This window comes from Myxine glutinosa, chromosome 7 (assembly GCF_964187855.1).
Source record: "Myxine glutinosa chromosome 7, kmMyxGlut1.1, whole genome shotgun sequence".
Classification (NCBI taxonomy): Eukaryota; Metazoa; Chordata; class Myxini; order Myxiniformes; family Myxinidae; genus Myxine; species Myxine glutinosa.
The window spans coordinates 15,531,894-15,541,516 of record NC_136267.1 but is presented as its reverse complement, the minus strand read 5'-3'; the positions used below and the strand labels follow the sequence as shown (position 1 = coordinate 15,541,516).

General features: G+C 46.3%; 1 long non-coding RNA gene across 1 annotated transcript in view; it reads right to left on the bottom strand.

Moving 5' to 3' along the window:
- Positions 1 to 642: 642 nt before the first annotated feature.
- LOC137430988 (uncharacterized) overlaps positions 643 to 9,623 on the bottom strand; it is a 12,749-nt gene continuing 3,768 nt past the window's right edge. Inside the window, exon 2 of the long non-coding RNA XR_010985170.2 lies at positions 643 to 2,112. This is a non-coding gene — a long non-coding RNA (uncharacterized LOC137430988). The remainder of the gene's footprint in view (positions 2,113 to 9,623) is intronic.

Sequence of the window (9,623 nt, the reverse complement as noted above, 5' to 3'; positions counted from 1 at the left end):
TCTCTTATCTTCCCCCATCCAAAACCTTGATCTTTTCTACCCCCGTTAATTCACCCCAGATCCACTTTTTTTTTTAAATTCCGACTTCTTTCCTGGAAGTCCTTGCAGTGTCCTTGTGTTTTCTACCTCTCCCACCCCCCTCCCCTCACCCCCCATTCCCAAGCCCCACCCCAAGCCCTCTCCCTCCCACAGATCTCCCGATGTCCCTGCTCTCAAATGTTGTACTTGTGTGCTTCCCTCTCTCACCATCTTGTCTCCCGCTCCCTTTATTTTATGTTTTATGTGTCAGTTTGTCTTTTTGTGATTAATGTTAGCTCTTACACGAGCCTCGATCTTGTATACAATATATATATATATATGTATGTATAAAAACAATCTTTGTTTTTTCATCTGGAACTTTGTTGCTGCACAGCACAGGGTGGACCGATAACAGCTTTGTTGTATATTTATGTGAGCATAGACGGGAGTGAAACGTCAAATTAGCAACGTTTTCAAGTTCAAAGGTTATGAAATGTATACGAATACAATTTGTACTCCAAGCACACAGAGCCATAGGACCACCATGGCATTTCCATGAAGCCGAGGCCTAAACGGGAAAGGTTCATTGGTTCCATTCCAGAGGAAGATGCGACTGGGATAAGATTTCCAACAAAGATTGTTGAATGTTTTATTTGCGAAAGAAAACGAGATGGTGTACATTGGGGACGGACATTTTAACTTGCCACACCTTCTGGCAGAGGATGAGGTGGTGGTGATGCTTGACCACATGATGCGGTTCATGAGGTCCCATAACGACATGGGCCAATCCTGCTCCTTTAAAGGGGGGTTGTAGGTGGGGAATGGGAGATGAAAAGTACAGTAATCAGACAAAGATGGTTCCTGGTAAATTCTGCCAGGGCTTGGAAAGCTCATCACCCACACTCAGGTTCACTGTTTTTGCCCTCATGATTCCAGTTATTCTGGTACGAGAAGCTGGAAAATATATTACTAGTTTTGAGTAAATTGATCCCACCCTATAGATATGCATTGTATAATGTGAGGGACCTGTTAGAAAGAGTCCCAGAAACCCTAGAAGGTGACAGCTATATCCCGATGTCCATGAATTATATTACAAGGAGACTCCAGGCTTGCTTATTACCATATCAGGAGGATTGGGGGCAGGTGGGGGTGCGGAGGTGGTGGTGGTGGAGGAGTGCAATCTTGCCCCACCTTACTCTGTGTGGGTTTTCATTCGTGACAAACAATGTACGTCATTTGTTGTGAACTTGGGAATGACAATGGTGTTCCCTCTGCATGAGAAGTCCTTGTTCCAATATTCCAACCGATGAAGGATTGCTCCGACCACAATAAATGGATTGTTATGAAACAAAAAGTTGCATTACTACTTCATTTCGAGTGTGAAGCACCCAGCAACCGAAACGCATTCGTCTCTAGCCAAGTTATTGCGCTTAACCTCACCGCCAGGTGCCAGGTGCTGCTGCGACGCACCTATACCCTCCCTCGAATGGTTAAAAAAAATCAAGAACACAAGCATTTATGATTTATCACTATCGACTCATCCACATCTGGTCTCACAGTCTCAGGACCTTATTTGGGGCGAAGGAATGGTGACGGATCCCGTGTTATTCCATCCACAAAATTCCACTCTTATCCCTCCTGTTTTCTCAATTACCTTTGTTCTGGCACACCTTCACTCCTGGACCTCTCGTGTGTAATTCCATCATCATTTGTCCTTTCGTTTTCTCATCTCTGAATGACTTGGATATTTATTTGCTCTCCCGGCTTTTCCTTGCGGGAAACAAGTTTGAAGAAACTGATTGATTTGTTGGAAGCGCACGCGTGGGGCAACATGAGAAACTCTCCGTCATTACTTGGGAGTTTTGGCACCAAAACAGCAATGACGTCCATGTTGGTAATGGTGCCGAGCAGTTTACCTTTTCCCACACTTGATTTCCTTTTCAAATAGATGATACTCTTCCTGCGCTGGGACTCCTGGTTCCCAGCCAAAAGTGAGTGCGAGGACGAAACGGAAACGGGATGTGATGGCATCGAGAGGGCATACAGCTGGTGGTTCAAGTTTGCACCGGGAACACGACATTCGGGTTCATCAACCTGGCAGGTAAAAGGAATACCGATGTATTAAAATGGTGTCTTTAGATCTTTAATTTGCTTAATATGAGGGTCAGCGCAGAAACGAACTAGAACGGCACTCGGTAGAGAGCAAACCTCAGCCTGGCTGGCCACATCACTCGATGGTGAAGCATCACTTAAAAAATTAAATAATTCTCATATCCGAATCCATATTCAGATCTTCACCAAAATCGAATCGAATTGTCCTTGTAACACACCCGACCTGTCCACCAGGTTTCATCCAAATCCGTCCATAACTTTTTGGGATATCCTGCTATGTATCGTTTTTGGCCCGATCTCCCATTGGTGAAGAATCACTTGAAAATTTTAAATAATTGTCATATCCGAATCCAGATTCAGATCTTCACCAAAATCGAATCGATTCTTCCTTGTCAGACACCCAACATGTCCACCAGGTTTCATCCAAATCCGTCCATAACTTTTTGAGATATCCTGCTATGTATCGTTTTTGGCCCGATCTCTCATTGGTGAAGAATCACTTGAAAATGTTAAATAATTCTCGTATCCGAATCCATATTCAGATCTTCACCAAAATCGAATCTATTCTTCCTTGTCAAACACACAACCTGTCCAACAAGTTTCGGCCCAATCCATCCACAACTTTTTGAGATATCCTGCTATGTATCGTTTTTGGCCCTTTCTCCAAATGGTGAAGAATAACTTCGGAAATTAAATAATTGTCATATCCGAATCCATATTCAGATCTTCACCAAAATCGAATCGATTCTTCCTTGTCAGACACCCAACATGTCCACCAGGTTTCGTCCACATCCGTCCACAACTTTTTGAGATATCCTGCTATGTATCGTTTTTGGCCCGATCTCCCAATGGTGAAGAATCACTTTAAAAATTCTAGTAGCCGGATCCGGATCCGGATCTTCACCAAAATCTAATCATTTCGTCCTTGTCCCATACGCTACATCTCTGCCACATTTCGTCCCAATCCGTCCACAACTTTTTGAGATATTTCACAAACAAACAAACTAACAAACAAACGGACAAACTGACAGGGGTGAAAACATTACCTCCATCCACCTTTGGTGGCGCAGGTAACTGGAACGACACTCGGTAAGGAGCACACCTCCACCAGGCTGAACAGTTCACGTTATGTACCCCACCGATAGGTCGGATCTGGATTCGGACCTGACCCAAAATCTAATCGGCTTCTTCATGTCACTTACCCAATTCATCCACAAAGTTTTGTCATAACTCGTACAGAACTTTTTGAGATATCCTGCTTACAGACAACAAACAGGTGAAAACATAACCTCCGTTCACCTTCGGTGGTGGATGTAGAAAAGAAAAACAAATTCTAGTATCCAGATCCGGATCTTCACCAAAATCTAATCAATTTGTCCCTGTCACACACACAATATGTTAACCAAATTCCGTCGGCATCTGTCCATAATCTTTTTGAGATATCCTGCTCATAGACAGGCAAACACCTTCGCTGGCAAAGGTAACAACGAGCAAAAATACCAGACTTTAAAAGCCAAGGCCGAGAAGGAATTCCAAACCTCTGGCTAAAGCAACAAGATGCTCTCCACAATCACAATATTCCAACATTTAACAAACTTATCCAAGAGGAAAATACATTTGTAACACCTACAGTAGGTAAGATCTTCCTCATCCCAAAATGTGAAGAAACCCAACTACCTCATATGTATCGACCAACAACATGTCTACCAACAACATACAAAGGTCTGGTGGGAATAGTTCCATAAATGATGTACCACCTCTTAGCATAACAAGGAGGCATAAAGGCAGAACAGAAGGGATGCAAGAGAGGCTGCCACCTGAAGGATGGCACACCTATTGATGAACCACCCTGCCAGTGAAACATCGGGATGGCCGTTTATACCTGGGTCGGGATTCGAACCCAGGCTACACATCTTAGAGGTGAGTGTGCGTACCTCCTGGCAGTCCAGGACATCCTGCCGGCCTAACATGAGATGTGACATCATGAGATGCCAATGGGTTCAAAGACCTTTAATAAAATATTGAGTGCAGACCAAAGCGAGCACCTCCAGCAGGTCTTTTACCTCTTCTTCATGGTCATACAGAGGTCATACAGAGGTTCTGTGACCATTGTCCCGAGTTATTTCCCCCAACATCACAATCAAAGACTTGCGTAATTTAAAAATCAGCATCCGGGTTGCCAGGAGAGAAAGCCTTTATATTAGTAATAATGAAATCCTTATTCTTGTAAGGATGATTAAACAATCAGGTAATCCTATACCTGGGCGTCACAAAATTGACAGGGAAATCCGCACGGCTTCAAGACGCTCGTCACCTCCACCTCAGAAGTGTCCAGCAATGACTTTCACCCTCCCTGGAAGGAAACAAAGGCCATCCATTGTGCTGCTTGAGGAAACTGTCAAAGCTATTCACAAATTCGTTAATACGTCATCGGTTCAGCGCAGTGGGTTCAATCTGAGTCTCGACACAAGACAGCACAGGTATTGTGCACTTGGGGAAGTCAAAGACGATGGCAGGTACAGCACAGGTTTTGTGCACTTGGGGAAGTCAAACGCGACGACAGGTACAGCGCAGGTTTTGTGCACTTGGGGAAGTCAAAGGCGATGGCAGGTACAGCACAGGTTTTGTGCACTTGGGGAAGTCAAAGGCGATGGTAGGTACAGCACAGGTTTTGTGCACTTGGGGAAGTCAAAGGCGATGGCAGGTACAGCGCAGGTTTTGTGCACTTGGGGAAGTCAAAGGCGATGGCAGGTACAGCACAGGTTTTGTGCACTTGGGGAAGTCAAAGGCGACGACATGTACAGCACAGGTTTTGTGCACTTGGGGAAGTCAAAGGCGACGGCAGGTACAGCACAGGTTTTGTGCACTTGGGGAAGTCAAAGGCGATGGTAGGTACAGCACAGGTTTTGTGCACTTGGGGAAGTCAAAGGCGACGGCAGGTACAGCGCAGGTTTTGTGCACTTGGGGAAGTCAAAGGCGATGGTAGGTACAGCACAGGTTTTGTGCACTTGGGGAAGTCAAAGGCGACGGCAGGTACAGCACAGGTTTTGTGCACTTGGGGAAGTCAAAGGCGATGGTAGGTACAGCACAGGTTTTGTGCACTTGGGGAAGTCAAAGGCGATGGTAGGTACAGCACAGGTTTTGTGCACTTGGGGAAGTCAAAGGCGATGGCAGGTACAGCACAGGTTTTGTGCACTTGGGGAAGTCAAAGGCGATGGCAGGTACAGCACAGGTTTTGTGCACTTGGGGAAGTCAAAGGCGACGGCAGGTACAGCACAGGTTTTGTGCACTTGGGGAAGTCAAAGGCGATGGCAGGTACAGCGCAGGTTTTGTGCACTTGGGGAAGTCAAAGGCGATGGCAGGTACAGCACAGGTTTTGTGCACTTGGGGAAGTCAAAGGCGATGGCAGGTACAGCACAGGTTACACGTCATTAGTGAATAGAAATGGGATATTCTCCTTAAACCTGAAAACAGAATAAAACCAAACACGGTCGACACGGTCGGTCTCGAACTCCTTCATGTAGAAATCGAAGCGCAAGAAAAACAAAGGAGACGGAGTGTGGGGGTTCTTCCTTTTTAGTATACATGCACATGCCCTGGGGTAGCATCATTTGGGGTAGCATAATTTGGGTACTAGAATCATACTCTGGGTAGCATCATTTGGGTACTAGCATCGTACTCCGGGTAGCACCATTTGGGGTACTATCATCATACTCGGGGTAGCACCATTTGGGGTACTATCATCATAATCGGGGTAGCACCATTTTGGGTACTATCATCATACTCGGGGTAGCACCATTTGGGGTACTATCATCATACTCGGGGTAGCACCATCATACTCGGGGTAGCACCATTTGGGGTACTAGCATCATACTCGGGGTAGCACCATTTGGGGTACTAGTATCATACTCGGGGCAGCACCATTTGGGGTACTAGCATCATACTCGGGGTAGCACCATTTGGGGTACTAGTATCATACTCGGGGCAGCACCATTTGGGGTACTAGCATCATACTCGGGGTAGCACCATTTGGGGTACTAGCATCATACTCGGGGTAGCACCATTTGGGGTACTAGCATCATACTCGGGGTAGCACCATTTGGGGTACTAGTATCATACTCGGGGCAGCACCATTTGGGGTACTAGTATCATACTCGGGGCAGCACCATTTGGGGTACTAGCATCATACTCGGGGTAGCACCGTTTGGGGTACTATCATCATACTCGGGGTAGCATCATTTGGGTACTAGCATCGTACTCCAGGTAGCATCATTTGGGGTACTATCATCATACTCGGGGCAGCACAATTTGGGGAACAAGCATCATACTCGGGGTAGCACCATTTGGGGTACTATCATCATACTCGGGGTAGCATCATTTGGGTACTAGCATCGTACTCCGGGTAGCATCATTTGGGGTACTAGAATCATACTCGTGATAGCACCATTTGGGGTACTAGAATCATACTCGGGGTAGCACCATTTGCGATACTAGCATCATAATCGGGGTAGCAACATTTGGGGTACTATCATCATACTCGGGGTAGCACCATTTGGGGTACTATCATCATACTCGGGGTAGCACCATTTGGGGTACTAGCATCATACTCGGGGTAGCACCATTTGGGGGTACTAGCATCATACTCAGGGTAGCATCATTTGGGGTATGAGAATCATACTCGGGGTAGCATCATTTGGGGTACTATCATCATACTTGGGGTAGCACCATTTGGGGTACTAGAATCATACTCGAGGTAGCATCATTTGGGGTACTAGAATCATACTCAGGGTAGCACCATTTGGGGTACTATCATCATACTCGGGGTAGCACCATTTGGGGTACTTGAATCATACTCGGGGTAGCATCATTTGGGGTACTAGAATCATACTCGAGGTAGCATCATTTGGGGTACTAGAATCATACTCAGGGTAGCACCATTTGGGGTACTATCAACATACTCGGGGTAGCACCATTTGGGGTACTAGAATCATACTCGAGGTAGCATCATTTGGGGTACTAGAATCATACTCAGGGTAGCACCATTTGGGGTACTATCATCATACTCGGGGTAGCACCATTTGGGGTACTATCATCATACTCGGGGTAGCATCATTTGGGGTATGAGAATCATACTCGGGGTAGCATCATTTGAGGTATGAGTGATACTCGAGGTAGCATCATTTGGGGTACTAGAATCATACTCAGGGTAGCACCATTTGGGGTACTATCATCATACTCGGGGTAGCACCATTTGGGGTACTAGAATCATACTCGAGGTAGCATCATTTGGGGTACTAGAATCATACTCAGGGTAGCACCATTTGGGGTACTAGCATCATACTCGAGGTAGCATCATTTGGGGGTACTAGCATCATACTCAGGGTAGCATCATTTGGGGTATGAGAATCATACTCGGGGTAGCATCATTTGAGGTATGAGTGATACTCGGGGTAGCATCATTTGGGGTACTAGAATCATACTCTGGGCATCATCATTTGGGGTACTAGAATCATACTCGGGGGTAGCATCATTTGGGGTACTAGAATCATACTCAGGGGTAGCATCATTTGGGGTACTAGAATCATACCCTGGGTCGCATCATTTGAGGTACTAGAATCATACTCAGGGTAGCATCATTTGCGGTACTAGAATCATACTCAGAGTAGCATCATTTGGGGTAGCATCATTTTCTGGGAGGGTGTGCGATTTTGCCGCACATGCAGAGTCCCCTGTAGGTTAGAGCAGGCATTTGTAATTGGTTAATGGTGCCCGTCTTCAGGAAGGATGCCGGGGGGGGGGGGGGCGGTTATTGTCCACGAACTCTCGTAGACGGGACACCCAGCTTAATATCCATCCAAGGGATGGCACACACATTTATGAATTGCCCTGCCTGCGAAATACCTGGACAGCGGTTTACACCTGGGTCGAGATTCAAACCCAAGCAAGACAGCTTGAAAGGAGAGTGTGCATACCTCTAGTCTAGGGTATTCCCATGCCAGCCCTAGGAGTATGCAATAACCAAAGATATGAGAGAGGAGGGGAGGAAACCAAAAAATAAGTGGTAGGGTTCATGGGGATAAAACATCGAGGGTTGGGATGGTGGATGACCTGAGATTCAAACTTGGATCCCTGAAGGAAAGAGTGTGATGAACCCCCTCAGGAAGGCAGTTTTCCATAAAACAGGAGAAAAGAAGAACAAAAGAGATGATGTGGGTGCAGTAAGCCTTATTTTGGGGATTACAACCAGGAGGGAGTAACTGGTAGAACCAATGGTGGAGCTGGAAAGGGTCGGAGTGCTGAGGGAGCAGAGGGAGCTCTACCGGAGGAGAGGCGATAAAAACAGAGGGGACTTTGACCTGCCCGCGATGTGAAGGCAACAAACCGAGTGCTTGTGCCTCATTGCAGGAGATTCCAGTAATGTTTAGAGCTTTAGATTCTCCGGAATTCAGGTGAGACATGACTGAAGTGGGGATGGCAGTGAAATGAGAAAAGCAGTACAGTACTCCATTGACTGACCGTCATAGGCCTTGTGGACTGAGTAGCTCTGATTTTCCAAGGAAAGACGTGGATCGATGGAGGATGCCCAGGCTGTGGCTGGCTTTGGAGGCTAGCTTTGCTATGTAGTCAGCTCAAGAAAGGCCATGGCTGACTGTGAGGCCTATAAGTATAAATGACTGAACCTCTTCCAGCATAAAAATAGATCGGTGGTTCTTTTGATTTATCCTTCAGGAGTGACAGGGAGAGATTGTGAGATTTTCCAGGATTGATAGACATGTTCGATTGTCAGCCAAACATCTAATTAATTCCAGATCAGCCGATGGTGACACAGCTGCATTCCGCCTGTCGATGGGATGACGATGTATGACACAATGTAGATTTTTCTGCCAAAAGGAAGAGCGGGACGGCTGGTGGGATCGGTTGGCGGTATGCACACTCCCTTCTGAACTGTCTATCCTGGGTCTGAATCCTGATCCAGCCGTTACACTAGATTTTTTCCAGGCAGAGTGATTGATCAATGGGTGTGCTGTCCTTCAGATGGACGTTAAGCCAAAGAGCCAACTGCAGCATTAGTTGGTGGACGTTAAAGATCTCACGGTGTCCTTCGTGAAGAGTAGGTGAGCTCCCGCTGGCACCTCGCCAAATTCCGATTTCCAGCTCTAACCTACAGGGGGCGCCGCCATTTTGGGGCATCAGCGGAAAGGCGCCGCCATTTTGTCTGAATCTCACTGTTACTCCATCCTCAGATCGTGCGGCAAATCTGATGCGTCGAGACGGCACAACATTTTCCCCAAGTAACACTGAGGGTTTTGGAAAGTGCAAACTTGTGTTCTACATTGTTCAGATGTACAATTAAATTGAAATAAAATAAAGGTTTTTAAGGCTGTAGAAAAAAAAATTGAATCTGAAGTTTATCGCCACTGATGCAGCGTCTTTTACACCACCTCACCTCATTTAACACGTTCAATTAGTCATCCGTGCCTGTTGTTTGTGTG